This window comes from Pristiophorus japonicus, chromosome 19 (assembly GCF_044704955.1).
Source record: "Pristiophorus japonicus isolate sPriJap1 chromosome 19, sPriJap1.hap1, whole genome shotgun sequence".
Taxonomy (NCBI): Eukaryota; Metazoa; Chordata; class Chondrichthyes; family Pristiophoridae; genus Pristiophorus; species Pristiophorus japonicus.
In genome coordinates, this window is record NC_091995.1 from 37543313 (window position 1) to 37569813 (window position 26501).

A 26501-nucleotide genomic window follows, 5' to 3' on the forward strand; every position below is an offset into this window, starting at 1 on the left:
TGATTCCTGAATTTACTATATTAGAACAGTAACTGCAATTCAAAGTAATTGTTTGGCTGTAAAGTGCTGTTAGATTGCCTGGAGTTGTGCAATCTGCTCTGTTGATGAAAATGTCTTTATTTTTCTTTGCATAAATCCTGATGTACATTGAGTGCCAGAAGGGAATACTGATCCAGATTATACTCATTCTTCTGTCTTTCTCTGGATCCTTCCCACGTCCACAGTATGCAATATATTCTTGACTCGCAATCTTGGATTGAAGCGATTCCACCTGCATCAAAATGCAGAGGCTCGCTATGAAAAAGCGGCTGCAAGAAATTGAACCAGTTTATTAGTGAACTTGAAACGGAAGGATGCCAAATACAATGGCAGTGGACATTTTGTTACTCGTCTTTTATGCTGCTTCACCACTGCAATGTGCATTTTAATCATAATAACCTGCTCAACTGCGAAATAACATTACATTGCAGCTCAAATGTAGAGGAAATGCTTGATCAATATGGTGATTATTTGCAGCACAGAATTATCTCAATACATCCCCTGCAATAAAGCGTGGACATCAATGTACCTTGGGTGTTGTTTCATTACCTCTCGTATATGTTTTGCTCATGCAGGAAGGGAACATCTCTGAGGGGATTGATCTCAAGATGGTGTCGACCTGCCGCGAAGATGTCTTATTTTTGCCTTGAATAATGATTAACTTTCTAAAAGGACAAAGGACTATCTGGATTCTGTGCCACATTGAGCTGAGATCATCTGCCATTAGTAAAGGCGAAAAAGGTCCCTGGACCTGATGGCTGCATTCTAAGTTCATATCATTGCGAAAATGCTGGAATCCATTATTAAGCAAGTAGTGGCACGACATTTAGGAACACTTAATTCAATCAATAAGAATCAGCATGCATTTTTTGAAAGGGAAATCATGTTTGACACATTTTCTGGAGTTCGGTGAGAATGTAACGAGAAGGGTGGATAAAGGGGATCCAGTAGATATAAGAACATAAGAATTAGGAACAGGAATAGGCCATCTAGCCCCTCGAGCCTGCTCCGCCATTCAATAAGATCATGGCTGATCTGGTCGTGGACTCAGCTCCACTTACCCGCCCTCTCCCCATAACCCTTAATTCCCTTATTGCTTAAAAATCTATCTATCTTTGACTTGAAAACATTCAATGAGCCAGCCTCAACTGCTTCCTTGGGCAGAGAATTCCACAGATTCACAACCCTCTGGAAGAAGAAATTATTTCTCAACTCAGTTTTAAATTGGCTCCTCCGTATTTTGAGGCTGTGCCCACGAGTTCTAGTCTCCCCCACCAATGGAAACAACCTCTCTGCCTCTATCTTGTCTATCCCTTTCATGATTTTAAATGTTTCTATAAGATCACCCCTCATCCTTCTGAACTCCAAGGAGTAAAGACCCAGTCTACTCAATCTATCATCATAAGGTAACCCCCTCATTTCTCGAATCAGCCTAGTGAATCGTCTCTGTACCCCTTCCAAAGCTAGTATATCCTTCCTTAAGTAAGGTGACCAAAACTGCACGCAGTATTCCCGGTGCGGCCTTACCAATATCTTATACAGTTGCAGCAACACCTCCCTGCTTTTGTACTCCATCCCTTTCGCAATGAAGGCCAACATTCCATTTGCCTTCCTGATTACATGCTGCACCTGCAAACTAACCTTTTGAGATTCATGCACAAGGACCCCCAAGTCCCTCTGAACCACAGCATGTTGTAATTTCTCCCCATTCAAATAATATTCCCTTTTACTGTTTTTTTCCCCAAGGTGGATGACCTCACACTTTCCGACATTGTATTCCATCTGCCAAACCTTAGCCCATTCGCTTAACCTATCCAAATCTCCTTGCAGCCTCTCTGAGTCCTCTACACAACCCGCTTTCCCACTAATCTTAGTGTTATCTGCAAATTTTGTTGCACTACACTCTGTCCCCTCTTCTAGGTCATCTATGTATATTGTAAACAGTTGTGGTCCCAGCACTGATCCCTGTGGCACACCACGAACCACTGATTTCCAACCGGAAAAGGACCCATTTATCCCGACTCTCTGCTTTCTGTTCGCCAGCCAATTCTCTATCCATGCTAATACATTTCCTCTGACTCCGCGTACCTTTATCTTCTGCAGTAACCTTTTGTGTGGCACCTTATCGAATGCCTTTTGGAAATCTAAATACACCACATCAATCGGTACACCTCTATCCACCATGCTCGTTATATCCTCAAAGAATTCCAGTAAGTTAGTTGAACATGATTTCCCTTTCATGAATCCATGCAGCGTCTGCTTGATTGTACTATTCCGATCCAGATGTCCCGCTATTTCTTCCTTTATGATAGTTTCAAGCATTTTCCCCACTACAGATGTTGAACTAACTGGCCTATAGTTACCTGCCTTTTTTCTGCCCCCTTTTTTAAACAGAGGCTTTACATTAGCTGCTCTCCAATCCGCTGGTACCTCCCCAGAGTCCAGAGAATTTTGGTAGATTATAACAAATGCATCTGCTATAACTTCTGCCATCTCTTTTAATACCCTGGGATGCATTTCATCAGGACCAGGGGACTTGTCTACCTTCAGTCCCATTAGTCTGTCCAGCACTACATCCCTAGTGATAGTGATCATCTCAAACTCCCCCCTTCCCACATTCCTATGACCAGCCATTATTGGCATGGTTTTTGTGTCTTCCACTGTGAAGACGGAAGCAAAAAAATTGTTTAAGTTCTCAGCCATTTCAACATTTCCATTATTAAATCCCCCTTTTCATCTTCTAAGGGACCAACATTTACTTTAGTCACTCTTTTCAGTTTTATATTTCTGTAAACGCTTTTACTATCTGTTTTTATGTTTTGCGCAAGTTTACCTTCGTAATCTATCTTCCCTTTCTTTATTGCTTTTTTAGACATTCTTTGCTGTTGCTTAAAATTTTCCCAGTCCTCTAGTTTCCCACTAACCTTGGCCACCTTATACGCATTGGTCTTTGATTTGATACTTTCCTTTATTTCCTTGGTTATCCACGGCTGGTTATCTCTTCTCTTGCTGCCCTTCTTTTTCACTGGAATATATTTTTGTTGCGCATTATGAAAGAGCTCCTTAAAAGTCCTCCACTGTTCCTCAATTGTGCCACCATTTAGTCCTTGTTTCCAGTCTACTTTAGCCAACTCTGCCCTCATCCCACTGTAGTCCCCTTTGTTTAAGCATACTACGCTCGTTTCTGACACAACTTCCTCATCCTCAATCTGTATTACAAATTCAATCATATTGTGATCACTCATTCCGAGAGGATCTTTTACGAGGAGGTTGTTTATTTTTCCTGTCTCGTTACACAGGACCAGATCCAAAATGGCTTGCTCCCTTGTCAGCTCTGTTACATACTGTTCTAAGAAACAATCCCTTATGAATTCCTCCTCCAGGCTACCCCCTACGATTTGATTTGACCAATCGATATGTAGGTTAAAATCCCCCATAACTATTGCCGTAAATTTTTCACATTCCTCCATTATTGCCTTGATTATTGCCTGCCCCACCATGAAGTTATTATTTGGGGGCCTATAAACTACACCGACTATCTCTAATCTCCACCCACAATGATTCAACATTTTGTTCATTGGAGCCAAAATCATCCCTCACAACTGCCCTGAAATCATCCTTTATTAACAGAGCTACCCCACCTCCTTTCCCTTCTTGCCTATCTTTCTGAATCGTCAGATACCCCTCTATGTTTAATTCCCAGTCTTGGCCACCTTGCAACCATGTTACTGTAATAGCCACCAAATCATACCCATTTGTAATGATTTGTGCCATCAACTCATTTACTTTACTTCTAATGCTGCGTGCATTTAGGTAGAGTGTTTTCATCCTAGTTTTTAAACCATGATTTTTAGTTTTTACCCCTCCTGCAGCCCTTTTATATTCAGTGTCCCTTTTTGTTTCTTGCCTTTGGATGTGTTTGGATTTCCTTAAAACATTAGAAAAGATGCAACATAAAAGGGAATTGCACAAGATAAAAGCTCATGGGTTTGAGGGGAACATATTAGCATCGATAGAGGATTAGCTAATTAAAAGAAAACAGAGAGTTGTGATAATTTTCAGGTTGGCAAATTGAAACTAGTGGAATGCCAGAGGGATTGGTGCAGGGACCTCAACTATTTACAATCTATATTAATGACTTGTGTGAAGGGCCCGAACGTAGACAAATTTCCTGATTATACAAATGAGAAAGCAAGTTGTGAGGAGTATGCAAAGAATCTTCAAAGGGATATAGATAGGGTAAGTGAGTGGGCAACAATTTGACAGATGGATTATAATGTGAGAAAATGTGAGATTATCCACATTGGTCGGAAAAATAAAAAAGCAAATTAATGTTTAAATGTGAGTGATTAGAAAATGCTGCTGTACAAAGGGATCTGGGGGTCGTTGTACTTGCAGCTCAAAAATTAAGCATGCAGGTAGAGTAAATCATTAGGAAAGCAAATGGTGTCTTGCCCTTTATTGCAAAGGCATTGGAGTATAAAGGTAAGTAAGTCTGTCTACAAATGTACATGGTGTTGGTAACACAACACCTGGAGTAGTGTGTACAATATTTGTCGCCTAAAATAAGGAGGTATATACTTGCATTGGAGGCAGTTCAGTGACAGTTCACGAGGTTTGTTTGTCATATGAGGAAAGATTGAATGGTTAGACCTACACTATTGGTGCTTTGAAGAATGAAAGGTGAAAAGAACATAAGAAACAAATAAATATGAGCAGGAGTAGGCCATTTGACCCCTTGAGCCTGCTCCGCCATTTAATAAGATCATGGCTGATCTGATCATGGACTCAGGTCCACATAACCCTTTATTCTCTGATCGCTCAAAAATCTGTCGATGACCCAGCCTCCACAGCTCCCTGGGGCAGAGAATTCCATAGCTCTACAACCCCCTGAGAGAAGAAATTCCTCCTCATCTCAGTTTAAAATAGGCAGCCACTTATTTTGAGACTATGTCCCCTCGTTTTAGTTTCCCTGAGAAGTGGAAATATCCTCTCTGCATCCACCTTATCGAGCCCCCTCATTATCTTACATGTCTCGATAAGATAACCTCTCATGCTTCTGAAATCCAATGAGTATAGGCACAACGTACTCAACCTATCTTCATAAGTCAACCCCCTCATCTCTGGTATCAACCAAGTGAACATTCTCTGATCAGCTTCCAAAGCAAGTATATCCTTCCTTAAATATAGTGATCAAACCTGTACATAGTACTCCAGGTGTGGTCTCACCAATACCCTGTAGAGTTTTAGCAGGACTTCTCTGCTTTTAAACTCAATCTCCCTTGCAATAAAGGCCAACATTCCGTTTGCCTTCCTGATTACTTGGTGTATCTGCATACTAACTGTTTTTGCTTCATGCACAAGGACCTCCTGGTCCCTCTGTAAATTGCAATTGTTCTCCATTTAAATTATAATTTTCTTTTCTATTGTTTCTGCGTCATATTTTGCCACATTATACTCCATCGGTCAATTGTTTGCCCACTATCCTGTCTATATTCCTTTACCAATTTTTTGTGTCCTCTTCACAATTTTGCTTTCCCACCCATCTTTGTATCATCAGCAAATTTAGCTACATTACACTTGGTCCCTTCATCCAAGTCAATAATACATGTTGTAAATAGTTGAGGACCCAGCACCGATCCCTGCGGCACCCCACCACTTACTTTTTGCCAAACAGAAAATGACCCATTTATCCCAACTCTCTCTTTTGTTAGTTAGCTAATCTTCTATCGATGCTAATATATTACCCTCAACCGTATGAATTTTTATCTTTTACAGTAAGCTTTTATATGGCACCTTATCGAATGCCTTCTGGAAATCCAAATGCAACACATCCACTGGTTTCCCCTTATCCACCCTTCTCATTACATCCTCAAAGAACTTCAGTAAATTTGTCAAATATGATTTCCCTTTCACAGTACCATGCTAACTCTGCTTCATTGAATTATGCCATTCCCAATGTCCTGCTGCTGCTTTCTTAGTAATGGAGTCCACCATTTTCCCGAGGACAGATGTTTGGCTAACTGGTCTATCATTTGCTACGTTCTGTCCACCCCCTTTTTTTAAAGAGGCGTGTTACATTTGCGGTTTTCCAATCCGCTGGGTTCTCCCCAGGATCCAAGGAATTTTGACAGATCACAACCAATGCATCCACTAACTCTGCAGCCACTTCATTTGAGGCTCCAGGATGTAAGCCTTCAGGTCCACGTGACTTGTCCGCCTTTAGTCCCATTAATTTTCGGAGTATGAATTCTGAAGTGATGGTGATTGCCTTAAGTTCCTCTGTTCCTATAGTCCCGTGATTATCGACTATTGTGTTGTTTATAATGTCTTCTACCATGAAAACCGATACAAAATAATTGTTGAACCATTTACCTGTTCCCCACTATTAATTGTCCAGTCTCATTCTCTGGGGACCAAAAATTGCTTCAGCCACGCTTTTCTTTTTATGTACCTGTAGCAACTCTAACTACCTGTTTTTATAATCTATCTTAAGTCTCTTTATTATTTTTTTAGTCATTCTTAGCTGATGTTTAAAAGTTTCCCAATCCTCTGGCCTCCCACTAGTCTTTTCCACATTGTATATACCTTTGTTTTGAATTTGAAACAATCCATTATTTCCTTTGTTAGCCATGGAAAATTATCCCTTCTCTAATTGAAACATATCAAATTCTGAGGGTGCTTGGCAGTGTAGATGCAGAGGGGATGTTTCCTCCTCTGTAGGAATCTAGAACTAGGTGGCAGAGAATATAGGGTCACCCTTTTAAGAAGGAAATGTGCATGAATTGTTCTTTCAATGGATCGTGAATCTTTGGAATTCTCTGCACCAGAAAGCTGTGTGTCATGTATATAACCACAATGTAACGCCACTATATTACTGTATACACTCAACCTAGATGCACACCTTGACCACAAGGGGTGAACTTGTGGTAGACACTCCTTCCCTGATCACACAGGTATAAAAAGGGAGGTCCCACGCAGGGTCATCGTCTTTGGAGTCCTGTGAATAACGAGTTAAGGTCACAGAGTGAACTTGTCCCCAGAATGTGCCTCGTGTGGTTTCATGCTATAGAGTAAGGACATTACATTGGCGACGAGAAACAGGAAGTCACGACCCACGAGAATGGCCACCGGTGGCACAGAGGAATGGTACTGTATTGGGGAAGACTGGAACGATTTTGTCGAGAGGCTTCAGCAAAGCTTCGTTACGAATGAATGGCTGGGGCATGCAGCGGCTGACAAGCGACGGGCTCATCGTTTGACCAGCTGCGGACCAAAGAGACTTCCGTGCTCATGAAGGACATACTAGCACCCGAAAAGCCGGTGGACAAAACTTTTGAAAAACTTAGCAAATTGATTAGGGAGCACCTCAAACCAGTGAGTAGCATACATATAGCCCGACACAGATTCTACACCCATCGACGTCGTGAAGGATAGAGCATACCGGACTTCGTAGCGGACCTCCGGCGCTTGGCCAGCTTCTGTAAGTTCACAGACGCCTGCACGGGGGAGATGCTAACGGACTTCTTTATCGAGGTCATTGCTCATGCGGGAATTATCCACAAATTGATTGAGACCAAGGATTAGACCTTGGAAGCGGTGGCGTTGATAGCTCAAACTTTCATGGCGGGGGAGGAAGAGACGAAAATAATATACGTGCGCAATTCTGCATCAAACGCGGCAATGGTTCAGAGAGTCAACATCGTCGATGCGACTCAGAGTCCCGCAGGCAGGCAGGGGCTGTCTGACACTCCCCAGGCAGCAATAGACCCCAGAGTCGGACTTCAACAGAGACAACGGCAGGCTGAATGGACATTCACACCATCACAGTGGACAATGCAGATCGGGATGGGGCCATTGACACCCACCAATAGGCTCCTTAAGAGCAGTCAAAGGGACAGTCAGCGCGGAATGTCTGGCTATAGTCCCTTTGTTCCAACAATAGAAACTTTAACTCAAGCTGGAGGTGTGGAGGAAAACACTCAGCTGGATTTTGCACATTTCAACAGTTTGTCTGCAGGAACTGAAATCTCAGTGGTCACTTAACTCGAATGTGCAGGCAGTCTGCAACCAGACTAATATATGAGATGGATGGACCAGAAGAGGGTTCTTTGAGGCAGGATGACTTTTGGGGCAAATCGATGGACGCCGAGTTTCAGCGGTCCCATGTGCCGAATATTCACAGTTCAAACACTAAAACGCCATCAATGATGATGAGGGTTTTATTAAATGGTATCCCAGTATGCATGGAGCTGGACACTCGGGCCAGCCAGTCACTCATGGGCTTTCAGCAATTTGAAAAGCTATAGCCACTTAAATCCAGTCGACCCAAAATAGAACGTATTGAGACACAATTACAGACTTACACTAAAGAAATCATTCTGGTGCGAAGCAGCGCAATGTTGGCTGTCACACGCAATGGGTTAGTGAATCGGCTGCCGCTCTGGATTGTCCTGGGCAATGGTCCCGCACTATTGGGGAGGAGCTGGTTAGCCGCGATGAACTGAAAATGGGGGGATTTTCACGTAATGTCATCTGTGGAGCGAAGTTCGTGCTCACAAGTTCTACAACAATTCGATTCACTATTCCAAGCTGGCGTCGGGACTTACAAAGGCATGAAAGTAGTGATACACATCACCCCGGACGCTAGGCCAGTGCACCACAAAGCCTGATCAGTGCCTTATGTGATGCGGGAAAAGATCGAGACCGAATTGGGCCAGCTGTTGAGAGAGGGCATCATCTCGCCTGTTGAATTCAGGGACTGGGCGAGCCCCATCGTTCTCATCCTAAAAGAGGTTGGCTCTGTCAGGATCTGTGGCAACTACACGGCCACCATCAATCGGGTGTCCCTACAAGATCAATACCCACTCCCGAGAGCGGAGGACCTCTTCGCCACGCTGGCAGGCGGCAAGCTGTTCACCAAGTTGCACCTCACTTCAGCCTATATGACCCAGGAACTGGCCGACGAATCTAAACTATTGACTACCATCACTACACACAAGGGACTGTTCGTTTATACAGGTGCCCGTTTGGCATTCGATCAGTGGCCGCGATTTTTTAATGAAACATGGAAAGCCTGCTTAAATCCATTCCTGGAACGATCGTATTCCAGGACGACATCCTCATTAAGGGTCAAGACACCGAGGAACACCTTCACAACCTGGAGGAGGTGCTACGCTGACTGGACCGGGTAGGCCTGCGACTCAATATGTCTAAATGTGCGTTCTTAGCTCCTGAGGTTGAGTTTCTGGGCAGGAGGGTTGCTGCAGATGGGATTCGCACCCACCGAATCCAAAACAGAGGCGATTCGACGAGCACCCAGGCCCTGCTACGCATCGGAGTTGCGTTCATTCCTGCGACTGTTGAACTATTTCGGGAACTTTCTGCCGAACTTGAGCATGTTGTTGGAACAGCTACACATGCTCGTGGTTAAGGGTTGAGATTGATTTTGGGGGGACTGTCAGGAACGGGCTTTTGATCGGGCGCGAAACGAACTTTGTTCAAATAAGCTGTTGGCCTGTATGACCCCTGTAAACATTTGGTTCTGACATGTGATGCATCGTCCTATGGAGTTGGGTGCATGTTGCAGCAGGGCAATGCTGGGGGTCAATACAACCTGTGGCTTATGTTTCCAGGTCGCTCTCTCAAGCAGAACGGGGATATGGGGTGGTCGAGAACGAAACGCTTGCATGTGTCTATGGTGTAAAAAAAATGCATCAGTACCTTTTTGGTCGGAAGTTTGAATTAGAGACGGAACACAAACCATTCACATCCCTGTTGGCACACAGCAAGGCTATCAATGTCAATGCAGCAGCTCGCATACAGCGGTGGGTTCTTATGCTGGCAGCTTATGACGACTCCAACCAGCACTGGGCCGGCACTGAAATTTGCGCTGACGCATTCAGGAGGCTTCCACTGGCCACCACTGAGGGGGCAGCAGAGCAAAGCGCTGAGATGGTCATGGCTGTCCATGCATTTGACAGCGCAGGCTCCCCCATCACAGCCCGTCAGTTTAAAATCTGGACAAACAGAGATCCCCTCCTGCTCCTGGTTAAGAAATGTGTCCTGACTGGGGATTGGGCACACCCACATGGAGCATGCCCTGAGGAGGTCAGACCGTTCCACAGACGGATGAATGAGCTCTCCATCCAAGCCGACTGCCTTCTATGGGGCAGCCGGGTAGTTATGCCCCAGAAGGGCAGGGAGGCATTCATCAGGGAACTCCACAGCGAGCACCCAGGCATTATGCAGATGAAGGCCATTGCCTGGTCACACGTTTGGTGGTCTGGAATTGATTCAGACCTGGAACACTGTGTTCGCAGGTGCACGACGTGTGCCCAGCTGGGTAATGCCCCCAGGGAAGCCTCGCTCAGTCCGTGGCCCTGGCCCACCAGGCCATGGTCATGCATTCATGTTGACTATGTGGGCCCGTTCATGGGTAAGATGTTCCTTATTGTGGCAGATGCATACTCGAAATGGATCGAGTGCATCATTCTGAATACATGCACGTCATCTACGCGCGATTTTTGTAACCCATGGCTTGCCGGACATCCTGGTTAGTGATAATGACCCATGTTTCACAAGCTACGAATTCAGAGAGCTTATGTCAGGAAATGGCATCAACCATGTTAGGACTGCTCCATTCAAGCCAGCCTCCAATGGCCAGGCGGAACGTGCGGTCCAAATCATTAAGCAAGGTATGCTCATGATTCAAGGACCCTCCATACAATGCCGCCTATCGCGTCTCCTGCGGGCCAATAGATTCCGACTGCACTCGCTCACGGAGGTCCCGCCCACAGAGCTACAAATGAAACGGACATTCAAAACTCGGTTGTCCCTCATTCACCCAGTCCTTACCGACATTGTTGAGGGAAAACGCAAGTCACAAAACGAGTACCATGACCGTAATTCGAGGGGGAGATGTATCGAAATAAATGATCCTGTATTCGTTCTCAATCACGCCATGGACCCCAAATGGCTTGAGGGCACCATAATTGACAAAGCGGGGATAGGATCATCATGGTAAAACTCAACAATGGTCAGATATGCCGTAAGCATCTGGACCAAGTAAAAAAAAGGTTCAGCATCGACACGGAGGAACCTGAAGAAGACCATGAGATAGAGCTCACAACACCGCCAATGAACGAGCAACAAGAGCAATCAGAAGAATGCACAGTTCCTGCGGTCAGCCCGGACAGGCTGGAATCACCACAGGTGGTAGACACTCACGTCAGCGTCCAACAACCAAAGCCCCAACTGCGGCACTCCTCGGGGGAGCGTAGACCACCTGTAACACTAAACCTAAGATCCCAATAAGACATTGGGGTCTCATGTATGTAATCACAATGTAACACCATTGTATTCCTGTATACACTCAACCTAGATGCACACCTTGACCACAAGGGGTGAACTTGTGGGAGAAACTCTTTATATGATCACAAAGGTATAAAAAGTGAGGTCCCACGCAGGGTCATCGTCTTTGGAGTCCTGTGAATAAAGCGTTAAGGTCACAGAGTGACCTTGTCCCCAGAATGTGCCTCGTGTGGTTTCATACTGTAGAATAAGTACATTACACTGTGGAGGCTGTGTTATTGAAAATATTTAAGGTGGCAGTAGATAGATTTTGAATGCGAAAGGAGTCAAAGCTTATGGGGAGCAGGCGGGGAGGTGGATTTGAGGCCAGGATTGGTTCAGTCATTAACGTATTGAATGGCAGAGCAAGCTCGAGGAAACAAATGTCCTATTCCTGCTGCCTATTTCTCATGTTCTTACACCATTCTATCTTTCGCACTGCTGGCATCTATTCCCAATATACATCCTGATGTCCATCTTAAAATACAAGCCTCCCACTAATAGTGGTTCTCCAGGGCCTGACTGTCGGGTCTCTCAGCTCACCAACCTGATCCACAGGGAATCACCTAAACACCAACCAATGTATTGGGTCTAATTGGATAGCTCTCTGGCAGAGCCGGCACAGGCACGATGGACCATGTTATGTATGTAAATATCACCAATGTGTAAGACTTGCAAGCAGTGGGCACACCTGTGGGTTGCACACCCTGGGCAAGCCGGTATAAAAGGCAGTCGACCATGCTGTTCCTTCACTCTGGAGTTACATTAAAGAGACCAAGGTCACAACAGTTTGAGCTTACAATACACAGATTTGTGGTGTTACTCTGAACATAACAGTCTGAATGTCCTCTTTCTGTGCTGTAAGATTCAATGATGGATATAAATAGGCAAAAAGGAGGTCTGCAACTGCAGACGGGATCCTCATGCAAAATGCATTAGTAACTATTTTAAGCATGAACAGTGTGAATCCGACTACTTTCTCCAGAGCTGCAGCAGGTCGATGATGGTGTTAGTGTAAGTGTTTTATCAGAAGAATCACTCAACACTCAGAGTCAGTTCCAACGCCAATGCGGCCTTTATTAACGCCAGCGGGGGGAGGAAGCCTCAGGACTGGATCCAGGCACTTCACTCCGCAGAACAAAGGGTTTCATGGATCTTTATATGTTTTACAACAGTTCACTACAGTTACATACAACAGTTTACTACAGTTACATTAGACCAATAGATAGAAGTAGTCTCTAAACGTAAAGTGGCTCATGTGTTGCCAAGAGATGTGTTGCCAAGAGATGTGTTGCTAAAAGATGTGTTGCGAGGAACGACTCATGTTCCAGGCCCCCCTTTATCTTACTGTCCTTGGGTGCTGTCTTTGGTAGCCTCCTTATCTTAATCCTGTTACAGAGTCGTATTGTCCTTACTTCCATCAGAACATTTAGTCCTGAGGCCTGGCTGATTAAAGACACCTGCAGAATTTGCTTGTTATTCCTGTGTGTGGGAAACAACAATTATCAGTTTCCAGGAATGCGATCTAATTCAGCTAACAGAAATCCCTTGAGGCTTTACTGGTAGCCATTTTATGATTAAAGTTACATATAGTTCTAACCTTATACTACAGGTGCCATTGCCCTAGGGTGCCTAATGCCTGCAACAATTCCCTCCTTTCGGTAAGGGGACCAGTCCTAATCCCCTTTAACCGACCGCCCCACACTTGTTAGTTTTTGTGCACGGCCCGGTACTCCCTGCCTCAACGTGCTGGCCAGTCACGCTGTTTCAGGAGTCCCGGTTGCTTAGATCAAATTGACAAAGATCAAATCCTCCTTCCCCTTTATTAGATAGGCTTGATAGTATTTGAGGACCGGTCATGGGTCCCTCTTCATAGTGCATGGTGCCTGCATGCCTGGCAGGCCATTATACCCCATGTTATTGTATCCCGACCAGTATGTGTGAAATTATTCGAATCCAAGGATGGATGTTCACATTTATTCCCCAGTCCCAGACCTTTCTCCACCAACTCTGACTTTGTAAGTCTATATCGATATCTTCTCCCAGTACTTTGATTTTAGTTTGCAGTTGGTGGTAGAGCTTTACGGATTGACCCACCCTGAGCCTCAATTCTCGTAATACTTCGGTTAGATGTGGGATAGGGACCTGATCTGGCTCGTCATAATTCTGCAAATGATCATGTAGCTGATGGGTTACCTCAATAACTTCGGGCTTCCGGCGCCTAACCTGGGTGATATGTGCTTGCCCGATCGTGATAGGTCGTAGTGGCGTAAAGCAAAAGTTCGGCTGTGGTATTGGGCACTGCAGGTCATTATACTGGTATGAACGCTCTGTGGCAGAGATGCAGTATCTTCCCTTCCCTCCGTAGTCTGCTCTCGCGAAGTGCCTGTGTGCGAGCACTATTTCTAGTACACACCCATCGGTTCGATTTAACCCGCACTCGTCTAGCTCACCTCGGCCTACCGGGTGAGGGTATACTGTGATCTCCCCCCTTTGCTTGCAATCTGTTAGGGAAATCCCGGTAAGTATGTTGTTTCGACGAACGGCGGAGGTGGTGGTCAGATAAAACTCCATAGTTCATGTGATTTTCCCGTATTACTCCGATATTCTCTAGTTGGTACAGGGGGAATGGTCCTGAGTCCGGCGTGGTTATAGGGATCATCAGGACTATCCCTATCCCAGTATTCCTTCCCATCCGGCAGTCTGGAATTGCTGGGTGTACTCGGGTCAGTCCCTTCAGAGTACAGTTATCCAGAGACCCCCTCTGGTTTGCCAACTGAGCCAAATGTGAACGGTCTATCCAATCGGGTACTTCCCCACATTGGATCTGGTCGAGATTGTGGCGGATCTGTCCCACCATCCAAAGACCATAAGCGTGACAGAGTTGCCCCTGTCTTTGCTTTCCTGTATCTTCTTTTTCTCTATCAATGAGGTGATTAATGGTATTGGCGTGAGCTTCCAGGACTGAGATGCCATCCAACTGGATTTCGGCACCCTCCTTTCTTGGGTTGGCATGGTCTTCCTAGTTTTTCTCCACCCTCTCTAATAACCCCTTTATCACTCCTCTAAGCTGTTGCACCCTCTCATTTAACACTTGTATATCTGTCGAGTTTACTACGGAGGTCCCTGTATTGAAAAGGGTAGCAATATCATTAACTATTACCCTCTCTATCCTGGGGGCTGACCCCTGTCCTCGGAATCTACTGGCACCCATTGCATCGGCAACCTGCTGCATTACAACTTTACTTAATACATCGTACATTTTCCTTGATTGTTCTGTACAGTATTCCGGCATCTGGATGCCTGAAATATTGATCAGGACAGGCACAATTTCATGTTTAACATTATCATACAATAATTCCCCTTTGTTGTACATTACAATCCCATGTTCTGCTCCCTCAGTAGTTATGGGACAAGGCAGTTCCTCGGACAATGTAGTGGTACTTATGGGGCGCGGTGTCGGAGGGGGTGAGAAGTATACATGCAATGATATTGCAGCCGCCCCCACCTCCTCGTAGTACCCACACAGCCCTACTCCCTTTTTGCGGATGGCTGTTTGCTGGGATTGTCCCGGAGGCGCGCAAATTATGCCGAAAGTACATTCATCGGGCCCTTTGACATCCCTCCGTTTAATGCAGCTGCTCCTTATACCCGTGGAGCACTGTACACATACCCGGTTCTTATTAGGATTTACTTGTAACCATGCATTAAAATAATTCCTGTCCTTGCTCCAATCCTTGGCTGCTGGCATGCACATTCCATCCGTTAAATTAAACAAGACTCCATAGTTCATGTAGTGGTTTATTTCCTGAGTGCGTTGCAATCCGTTGGTATCTTCCAGTATTTGCGTGGGTCTTGAGGTTCCCAGTATCATGAGTCCCCAGAGTCGGAGTCACCACTGCGGTCCCATCTTGGTGAGTGTTTTATCTGAAAATTTTAAACAGATAGCCTGGTCGTCACCAGGTGTTAGGTTCTGGTCTACTTGTGTCGCTGTCACTCTGTGGAATCGGAGGTAAGGATTAGGTTAACCATATTCTTTATAGTCGTACCATCTCTATCACTTCATGTCCCTGTCTGGGCTGCCGTCGGTTTTGCGTTTGAGCCTGCTGTGCTCGAGTCTGCACGATGACCCATCGAAGTATTATCCAAACTCCAATCAACACCAATGCCACCATTATTCCTCCAAACATCGTTGTCTGCTTTACCGTTAGGTTGGGTTTGTGGACTACACCTACCCACCGTGGGGTATATTGGCTCTATTGCCATAGGTGATGGTGCTATGGCTGCGCACTGCACTATCCGTCAAGTCCAGTTTTTTTTAAACATCTCTTCCAGCCTGTTTATCTTAGCTTTTAACTCTTCAATTTGTTTTGTTTGAGTATCTATTTCATTATTGTATCAGGCAAGTTTTATTACATAAGCTAGTTCTGTTTTTATTTTTGTTTCCTCTGTTAGGTGAGTCTTTTTTTCTATTAAGAAATCCAAATTAATAATGTTCAGTATAAAACAGCTGTCAATGGAAAGGGTTACTCCTTTCCAGGTTTGTAAGAAGACCTGATGTCATTACGTGACTTCACGTAATCATCTGAAAAAAAAGTCTTTGTGCCTTCAAAACTTGCTTAGAAATTAGGAATCCGTTAAACAGCATAAATCATTAGAGTAAACTCCAATGTTTTCTTAACTTCTAATTCAAGTACTTGCCAAAGAATTTTTTAAAAATTGATTTAAAACGAGACCACACATACAATAGCAATTTTGTTTACTGAAATTCAATTTTTTTTTTAATTTCTCTCTCAGCACAAAATCTAAACATCCGTGCCAGTTCCATTTCCTATAAGAATTAAAAAATTCAGTAAGATTCTCTAATTCCCAGTTTTTTTTTTCTTTCTGTGCTGAGCTCGCATAGCTTAGATTTTCTCCTCGTTATCTTCAAAATCCTCCTGCTTGTTTAGACTGTTCGGGACTTTTCTTGATAAACAATGTCCATTTTGGAAATCTTTTCAAACTGCATTGAAACTTTCTCATAATTTAAAATCATTTGTTTATTTTCATAGTGGCGTCTTTATCTTTTTCGTTTCTCCAATACTGGAATGGAGTTTAGCTTTGAGGGTTTGAGGGCTGCTTTTCGTTATCTCAAAATGCTCCAGTTTCAAAGTCGTTACTAAAGCTTGCTGTTTTTAAAATTTTTCAAAAGTCCCTTTACACCTTCGCAGAAAGCTCGCCACTCGCCCAGGAGTTTGACCTGATCAGATTTAATTTAATAATTTTTTTTTAAATCCACCTCAGTATTTTCTGTGCCTTCTCTGAATATCTCAAAATCCCAATTCAAACTTTGTAATTTCAATCTTTATTTAAAACCTTTTTTTTTTTGTTTTGAGCAAGAAGCTTTCTTAAAAGGCATTCTTTATCTCATTCCGAGACTAAATTTATGTATTTCAATCCAATGTAATCAATCATTGCATGTTTTCTTTCGACAAGTAAATTCTTTTTTTTTTAACCACCGGGACCATGTATTTTTTATCTTTTGCTCAACAAACCTATCCTTTGTATATTTCCTAGCTCCGTAACTTATCATCCAAATAAATCCACACCTGTGTTTCTAACTTAAACTGTCTTAAAACTTCCCACATACAGGACAACATTACAAAGGGTTAGCTAAAATAAACAGACACTTGCATTCCTCTTCCAACCAGGCTTTCAGAAACATGACAACATAAAAATTCATTCCACAGTCACAAAGTCACACAGGGACTCTCACTCAACGACCAGACATTTACAACAGTCTCTCTTCTTTCCTATTAATTGTTTTGGCCGGCTCTATTTTTGGATTCACGACCTTTCAGGGAATTCGTAGTTTTATCTAAATAATTCCTCACATAACTTTTGTAGTGGACTACCGGTATTGGTTTTTCCAGTCCTTCACCCACCATTCCCGTTGGGCTGCTGGCAGGTCCCACCCTCCTCTAATCATTTTCTCAATTAGTTTATTTTGCTTTTCCGCCAGATGGCGGGTAAGGGACCCTTCTGATCCCCACTCGAGTTTACTACTTTATTGGCCATTCCTGGGTAGGACTAGAACCATTTCAAATCTACTCTCAGAGGTTTGCCTTTTACCTCGCACAACTTGTAGTAGACCGTCTCTGGGCTGCTGTCAGGTCACAAGTCTGCTGTTACACAAACTTATACAATTCTTAAAACGTGTTTAAGCAATTCCCGCAGCGCTCTACATATCCTTAACGGCTACCTACCACCGCTTTGTCTGTTGGTCCGACCCTGTTCATAGGTTTAGTTTCCGTTGGTTGCTGTGCACTGCCTGCTCTCCGGGGTATTTCAAATCACACTACTGGGTCCAGAAGATGTCTCTCGGTATCACGATCCCACGGTCTAAGTGTGTTCCCTACACCTACTTGGTTCCTGGCCGTCACGTGGGACAAAAGTCCTCTTAATTCAGGCTCAGGCTAGGCGTTTGAGATATTAGACCGCCTCCTCATGACAATCAACCGGCTTCCACCTTCAGCACCCTTTATAATTAAAAATCGTTTTTTATACTCACCCGTGTTTTTCCAAGGGCGTCCAGCGACTCCGGGAAATCCTGCCGACTACGCCACTGTTAGTGTTAGTGTATTATCAGAAGAATCACTCAACACTCAGAGTCGGTTCCAATGCCAATGCGCCCTTTATTAACGCCAGCAGGGGGAGGAAGCCTCAGGACTGGATCCAGGCACTTCACTCCGCAGAACAAAGGGTTTCATGGATCTTTATATGTTTTACAACAGTTTACTACAGTTACATACAACAGTTTACTACAGTTACATTAGACCAATAGATAGAGTTAGTCTCTAAACGTAAAGTGGCTCATGTGTTGCCAAGAGATGTGTTGCTAAGAGATGTGTTGCTAAGAGGTGTGTTGCTAGGAACGACTCAAATTCCAGGCCGTCCTTTATCTTACTGTCCTTGGGTGCTGTCTTTGGTAGCCTCCTTATCTTGATCCTGTTACAGAGTCGTATTGTTCTTACTTCCACCAGAACATTTAGTCCTGAGGCCTGGCTGATTAAAGACACCTGCAGAATTTGCTTGTTATTCCTGTGTGTGGGAAACAACAATTATCAGTTTCCAGGAATGTGGTCTAATTCAGCTAACAGAAATCCCTTAAGGCTTCACTGGTAGCCATTTTATGATTCAAGTTACATATAGTTCTAACCTTATACAAAAGGTGCCGTTGCCCTCGGGTGCCTATTGCCTACAACAATGGGATCCTGCAGGTCACTGATGAAGCGATAGCAGAAGTGCAGATCTCCAGGTTGCGCAGAACCACTGCCCCTGCAGTTTCCTCTGCCCACTGCCCAGGACTTCCCAGCAATGCGGCAGCACTGTAGCAGATCTGCAGCATTAGCTGACTACAGATAAAAATGGTTTGCCTCTATTTATAAACATCAGGAGTGAATTGTTCACTTTTACCCGCTGTGTGCTGTAACTGTACAGGTGCTGATTGTGAGGCACACAAAAGGGCTGTATTCCATCACATGGGACAGAATCATTCGACTTCAGCGGCTGTGTGCTGTACGTGTACTGGAGCTGAGAGTGAGACACACACAGGCTGTACTATACCACACGGGACAGAAACCTTCCTCTTCAGCGGCTGTGTGGTGTACATATACAGATGCTGAGAGTGAGACACACACAAGGTACAGGACCAGATGGGATTGAGTTAAATAGGATAAAAAATTTGATATGAAAAGGGGTTTAAAGGGGCCTTAAAGCAGGTATGAAAAGGTTTGAACAGAGCTAAAAAGGAGCTTTAACAATGGAGGTTTTAAAAGTTGAGTAATTTTTTTTGAAGTGGCTTGACAAAGGGGATATGATAATGGGTTTCAAGGGATGTTGAAAAGAGGGAGCTCAACTTTGAAAAAGAGTTTTAATGTATGTTCTCAAAAAGGTGGGTTTATAGGAGGCTTCAGAGGTTTCAGAATGGGTTGGAAAGGAGAGATGAACGGGGTTGAGAAAAGGTTAGAAAGATTTGATAAAAGGACTTTAAATGGCGGTTACACAGAGTGGGCAAGGCCTTTGGGCACAGTGCGTCTCACCGGAAGTGACGCTACTCCAACATGGCCACTGTCTCAGCTGGCCCCTCCCCTTCCGCCGCCTCAACGGGAGTCAGGTGACTCCATCCCCCAGAGTGCCGCGCTGCCAGAGCTCTCCATCGATTGGGCCATTTTCCGGCCGCGCTGCATTGTGGGAAGGCACGGCCGCCATCACCACCTCCGATTGACTGGAAGTTGTTGTAACTCCCTCCCAATGGGACAAAGTGTCCCGGAATAATGTGGGAAAGGGGAATCCCCCTCCATTTGAGCGAGGGGGACGTGCAGCAAACTCTGTAATACTTGATGTGTGTGTTTGACTGGAGGATCTGAAGTTGCATCCTACCAGCTTCTGATTGATGGCCTGGCTGTTGATGAAGAAAGTCCATCAGATTAGGGTTTACCAGCAGAGTGACACCGACCGCTCTGTCTTTTAAATGAACTCACCATGTTGCGGGCGCTCCTTTAAATACACAGATCAGTGACCGGGTGTCTTTTAAATGCGTAGATCGCGCCCCGTGGACCATTTAAATAAGTAGATCATGTTCCGGGGTGGAGTGGGGATGGCGGGGGTTGTTTAAATACTAATTAGCTATAGGGGTCCTTTAAATTTGCATTTCGGTTTTCGGGAGCTATTTAAATACACAGATCGGTGTCTGGGTTCATAGATGGTCCTTGAAATACGTCGATCGATATCCAGGTTGTCCTTTAAATACCCATGGGGGTCCCCGGGAAAATATTAAATACTCAGATCAGATTCCAGGGATCCTTTAAATGCATAATACCAAAGGACAGAATACCAAAGGACAAAAACGTTAGTGGGAGTTGTGTACAGACCTCCAAACAGTAGTAGTGATGATGGGGAGGGCATCAAACATGAAATTAGTGGTGCGTGCAATAAAGGTGCAGCAGTTATAATGGGTGACGTTAATATGCACATAGATTGGGTTAACCAAACTGGAAGCAATACGGTAGAGGAGGATTTCCTGGAGTGCATAAGGGATGGTTTTTTAGACCAATATGTCGAGGAAGCAACTAGGGGGGAGGCCATCTTAGACTGGGTGTTGTGTAATGAGAGAGGATTAATTAGCAATCTCATTGTGCGAGGCCCCTTGGGGAAGAGTGACCATAATATGGTGGAATTCTGCATTAGGATGGAGAATGAAACAGTTAATTCAGAGACCATGGTCCAGAACTTAAAGAAGGCTAACTTTGAAGGTATGAGGCGTGAATTGGCTAGGATAGATTGGCGAATGATACTGAAGGGGTTGACTGTGGATGGGCAATGGCAGACATTTAGAGACCGCATGGATGAACTACAACAATTCTACATTCCTGTCTGTCGTAAAAGTAAAAAAGGGAAGGTGGCTCAACCGTGGCTATCAAGGGAAATCAGGGATAGCATTAAAGCCAAGGAAGTGGCATACAAATTGGCCAGAAATAGCAGAGAACCCGGGGACTGGGAGAAATTTAGAACTCAGCAGAGGAGGACAAAGGGTTTGATTAGGGCAGGGAAAATGGAGTACGAGAAGAAGCTTGCAGGGAACATTAAGACGGATTGCAAAAGTTTCTATAGATATGTAAAGAGAAAAAGGTTAGTAAAGACAAACGTAGGTCCCCTGCAGTCAGAATCAGGGGAAGTCATAACGGGGAACAAAGAAATGGCGGACCAATTGAACAAGTACTTTGGTTCGGTATTCACTGAGGAGGACACAAACAACCTTCCGGATATAAAAGGGGTCGGAGGGTCTAGTAAGGAGGAGGAACTGAGTGAAATCCTTATTAGTCGGGAAATTGTGTTGGGGAAATTGATGGGATTGAAGGCCGATAAATCCCCAGGGCCTGATGGACTGCATCCCAGAGTACTTAAGGAGGTGGCCTTGGAAATAGTGGATGCATTGACAGTCATTTTCCAACATTCCATTGACTCTGGATCAGTTCCTATGGAGTGGAGGGTAGCCAATGTAATGCCACTTTTTAAAAAAGGAGGGAGAGAGAAAACAGGGAATTACAGCCCGGTCAGCCTGACATCGGTAGTGGGTAAAATGATGGAATCAATTATTAAGGATGTCATCGCAGTGCATTTGGAAAGAGGTAATATGATAGGTCCAAGTCAGCATGGATTTGCGAAAAGGGAAATCATGCTTGACAAATCTTCTGGAATTTTTTAAGGATGTTTCCAGTAGAGTGGACAAGGGAGAACCAGTTGATGTGGTATATTTGGACTTTCAGAAGGCTTTCGACAAGGTCCCACACAAGAGATTAATGTGCAAAGATAAAGCACATGGGATTGGGGGTAGTGTGCTGACATGGATTGAGAACTGGTTGTCAGACAGGAAGCAAAATGTAGGAGTAAATGGGGACTTTTCAGAATGGCAGGCAGTGACTAGTAGGGTACCGCAAGGTTCTGTGCTGGGGCCCCAGCTGTTTACACTGTACATTAATGATTTAGACGAGGGGATTAAATGTAGTATCTCCAAATTTGCGGATGACACTAAGTTGGGTGGCAGTGTGAGCTGCGAGGAGGATGCTGTGAGGCTGCAGAGCGACTTGGATAGGTTAGGTGAGTGGGCAAATGCATGGCAGATGAAGTATAAAGTGGATAAATGTGAGGTTATCCACTTTGGTGGTAAAAACAGAGAGACAGACTATTATCTGAATGGTGACAGATTAGGAAAAGGGGAGGTGCAAAGAGACCTGGGTGTCATGGTACATCAGTCATTGAAGGTTGGCATGCAGGTACAGCAGGCGGTTAAGAAAGCAAATGGCATGTTGGCCTTCATAGCGAGGGGATTTGAGTACAAGGGCAGGGAGGTGTTGCTACAATTGTACAGGGCCTTGGTGAGGCAACACCTGGAGTATTGTGTACAGTTTTGGTCTCCTAACCTGAGGAAGGACATTCTTGCTATTGAGGGAGTGCAGCGAAGGTTCACCAGACTGATTCCCAGGATGGCGGGACTGACCTATCAAGAAAGATTGGATCAACTGGGCTTGTATTCACTGGAGTTCAGAAGAATGAGAGGGGACCTCATAGAAACGTTTACAATTCAGACGGGGTTAGACAGGTTAGATGCAGTAAGAATGTTCCCAATGTTGGGGAAGTCCAGAACCAGGGGACACAGTCTAAGGATAAGGGGGAAGCCATTTAGGACCGAGATGAGGAGGAATTTCTTCACCCAGAGAGTGGTGAACCTATGGAATTCTCTACCACAGAAAGTTGTTGAGGCCAATTCACTAAATATATTCAAAAAGGAGTTAGATGAAGTCCTTACTGCTAGGGGAATCAAGGGGTATGGTGAGAAAGCAGGAAGGGGGTACTGAAGTTGCATGTTCAGCCATGAACTCATTGAATGGCGGTGCAGGCTAGAAGGGCCGAATGGCCTACTCCTGCACCTATTTTCTATGTTTCTATGTTTCTATAGATTGGGGTGGGGATTCTTCAAGTATACATCTGATTCTTGGGTTCTTTAGAATATACAGATCGGGTTCCAGGGATCTTTCAATCGACACACCAGGGTGGGGGGTGGTCATTACTGAAATACACAGATGGGTTTCGCGAGGGGAACTTTAACAACAATTATCGCATAATGAATGGCCCTTAAATTCACAGGATGGCTTCCATGTGTGATATATGTTGCACACAAATCTCTGACTCCACACGGTCTGGTGTTGTAATAACTGCAGTGATCTTGGTACTTTATTGTTCAGCTCCAGAGTGCCTCTCAGGTGTGGTGGGCAGCTTTTTACACTGCCTCTTGCAGGTGCTTTCAGGTTTCCCACCACAGCGCCCTCTGTGATGCACCATTGTTCTTATATTATACATTTAATGTACCGGGACAATACACAACACCATGGGCTCCGTTAAATCCACAGATTCGAGACCGGGTTCTTTAATTCACAAATTGGTTTCTATGGGTTTATAAATATGTAGATCGGGATCTTTGGTCTACTTTTCATATACAGTTCGTGTTTCAGGGTCATTAAATACACAGGTTGGGTTCTGGAGTATCATATATATACATATAGATAAATACATATATACAGATCCAATTCCCGAGGGTTATTTAAATATATAGAGCTGGTTTCGGGAGGGGTGCATTAAATATACAGCTCGTTAAACAGTGGTTCCTTCAGATACGATATGATGAACATGTATAAAACACTGGTTCGACATCAACTGGAGTATTGTCTCCAATTCTGGCACCACACTGGAGGAAGGAAGTGAAGCCATTAGCGAGGGTGCAGAAAAGTTTTCGAGAATGATTCCAGGGATGTGGAATTTCAGTAACGTTCATCGACTAGAGAAGCTGAGGCTGTTCCCCTTGCAGAGAAGGCTGAGAGAAGATTTGATAGAGGTATTCAAAATCATGAGGAGTCTCGAAGGAATAGATAGAGAAAAATTGTTCCCATTGGCAGAAGGGTCAAGAACCAGAGAACACAGATTTAAGGTAATTGGCAAAAGAAAAAAAAACATATAAAAACAAATGTTTTTACACAGCGAGTGGTTAGGATCTGGAATGCACTGCCTGAAACGCTGGTGGAGGCAAACTCAATCACTGCTTTGAACAGCGAGTTGGATAACCACCAGAAAGAAAGAACAACTTACAGGGCTACAGGGAAAGAGTGGGTGTGTGGGACTAGATCAGGTGATCTTGCAGAGAGCCGGATTGGGCTCAGCAAGGCAATGGCCTTCCTCTGTGCTGTAACCATTCTATGATTCACAGTTGTCGTTGAATGAACAGATCATGTCACAGGGGGTCATTTAAATCCAATTTTCGGGAACCCAGGGGATCTTTAAACAAACAGATCGGCATACAGGGTCATTTGAATATTGGTTGAAGTGTAATCCAATCTACTTTGGTTTTGTTACCTTTGCTCTCTGAGAAAAGAGATATGAGCGGCTATGGTCTGTTTCAAACTCGAACTTAAGCCCAAACAGATACCGCTGCAAATTTTTCGTCCTGTAACCGCATGCCAGAGCTTCTTTTTCAAACATGCTGTGGGTCCTTTCGGCCTTGCACAAACTCTTGGACGCATAAGTGACCGGTTGCAATGTTCCCGATTTGTTTGCTTGTTGTAACAGGCACCCGACCCCGTCCGAAGACGCATCACAAGCTAGCACTAAACATTTACATTGGTCATACAGAACAAGCAGTTTGTTGGAACACAACAGATTTCTGGCTTTCATAAAAGCAGTCTCTTCTGATTTCCCTCATACCCAGACATCTCCCTTGCGTAGCAACACATGTGGAGGTTCCAGCAAGGGGCTTAACGTGGGTAGGATAGTAACAAAATAATTGAGCAGTCCCAGGAACGACCACAGCTCCATCATGTTCTGTGGTCTTGGCGCATTCTTGATGGCCTCCCTCTTGCCTTTGGTGGGTCTGATACCGTCTGCTGTGATTCTTCGACCTAAGAACTCGACCTCTGGTGCCAGGAAAACACACTTCGAGTGTTTCAACCTGAGTCCACACGATCTAGCCGACTTAGAACCTCTTCCAGGTTCTGGAAATGTTGGATAGGGTCCCGACCTGTAATCAATATGTCGTCCTGGAAAACCACAGTGTGTGGAACTGACTTTCGCAGATTCTCCATGTTCCTTTAAAAATGGCCGTGGCCGATCGACTCCCAAACGGGCATCTATTGTAGATGAACAGACCTTTGTGCGTGTTGATGCAGGTGAGGCCTTTTCGAAGATTCCGCCAGCTCCTGCGTCATGTAGGCCGAGGTCAGATCCAACTTGGTGAAAGTCTTCCCTCATGCCAGCGTCGCAAACAGGTAGTTTGCCTTGGGTAGTGTGTGCTGGTCCTGCAGGGAACAACGGTTAATCGTTACTTTATAGTCCCCTCAATTTCTGACCGTGCCATCACCCTTGAGAACTGGAACAATCATACTGGCCTACTCGTTGAACTCATCTGGTGCGATGATGCCCTCTTGTTGCAGCCTGTCCAGCTCGATCTCCACTTTCTCTTGAATCATGAATGGCACCACACGTGCATTGATGGGTCATGTACCAGGAACCAAGAGTATCTGCAACTTCACCCTAAAGAAATTTCCGATGCCTGGCTCAAACAACGACGGGAACTTGCTCAAAACCTGCGCATATGAGACCTCATCGACAGACGAAAGCGCTCGGATGTCGTCTCTGTTCCAGCGGATTTTTCCCAGCCAGCTTCTGCCGAACAGTGTGGGTCCATCTCCTGGTACAATCCATAGTGGTAGTTCGTACACCGCCCGATCATAGGAGATGGTTACTGGTGCAGTGCCAATTACTGGCATCAGCTCTTTAATGTAAGTTCTCAGCTTGGTATGAATAGGGCTCAGCTTGGGCCTTTGTGCATTGTTGCGCCGTTGCCTCTCGAAGGCCTTTTTGCTCATGACAGACTGACTCGTACCCATGTCCAATTCCATGGACATTGGAATTCCATTCAGTTTAAATTTAACATGATCGGTGGATATTTCGGTGAAGGTGTGTTTACTGACCCCTCAGTTCGAGACTTTATTTCAGTTTGATCCGCCATGGATTGGTATTCCTCTGCAAAGTGGTGGTTTCCTTGGCTTGCAGCTCATCTGCACATTTGCTGGAGGTGTCCCATTGTTCCACAGCCTTTGCATGCATAGTGTTTGAAGCGGCATTGATGGGTTCGATGATCACCTCCGAGCACCAACAAGGTGTTAATTGCCTCGCGTTCACATTTGATGGCGGACTCTGAGTCATATGAGTTTGTGCAGCTGCAGGCGTGTACATTCTGCCATCTACATTCCTTCCTGAAAACGACGTTACTTTGTGTACAGTACTTGCCGATGCATCTTTCTGCTGCGAAATGTGTTTGGTGTTATTGATGGTGGACATAAATGCCTGGGCTATCGTTATGGCTTTGCTCAGGTTCGGTGTTTCAACAGTCAATAGTTTGCGAAGGATAACCTCATGGCCAATGTCAAGCACAAAAAAGTCTACTAGCATTTACTACAGGAATCCACTGTATTCGCAATGTCCTGCAAGGTGCCTTAGTTCGGAGATATAGCTCACCA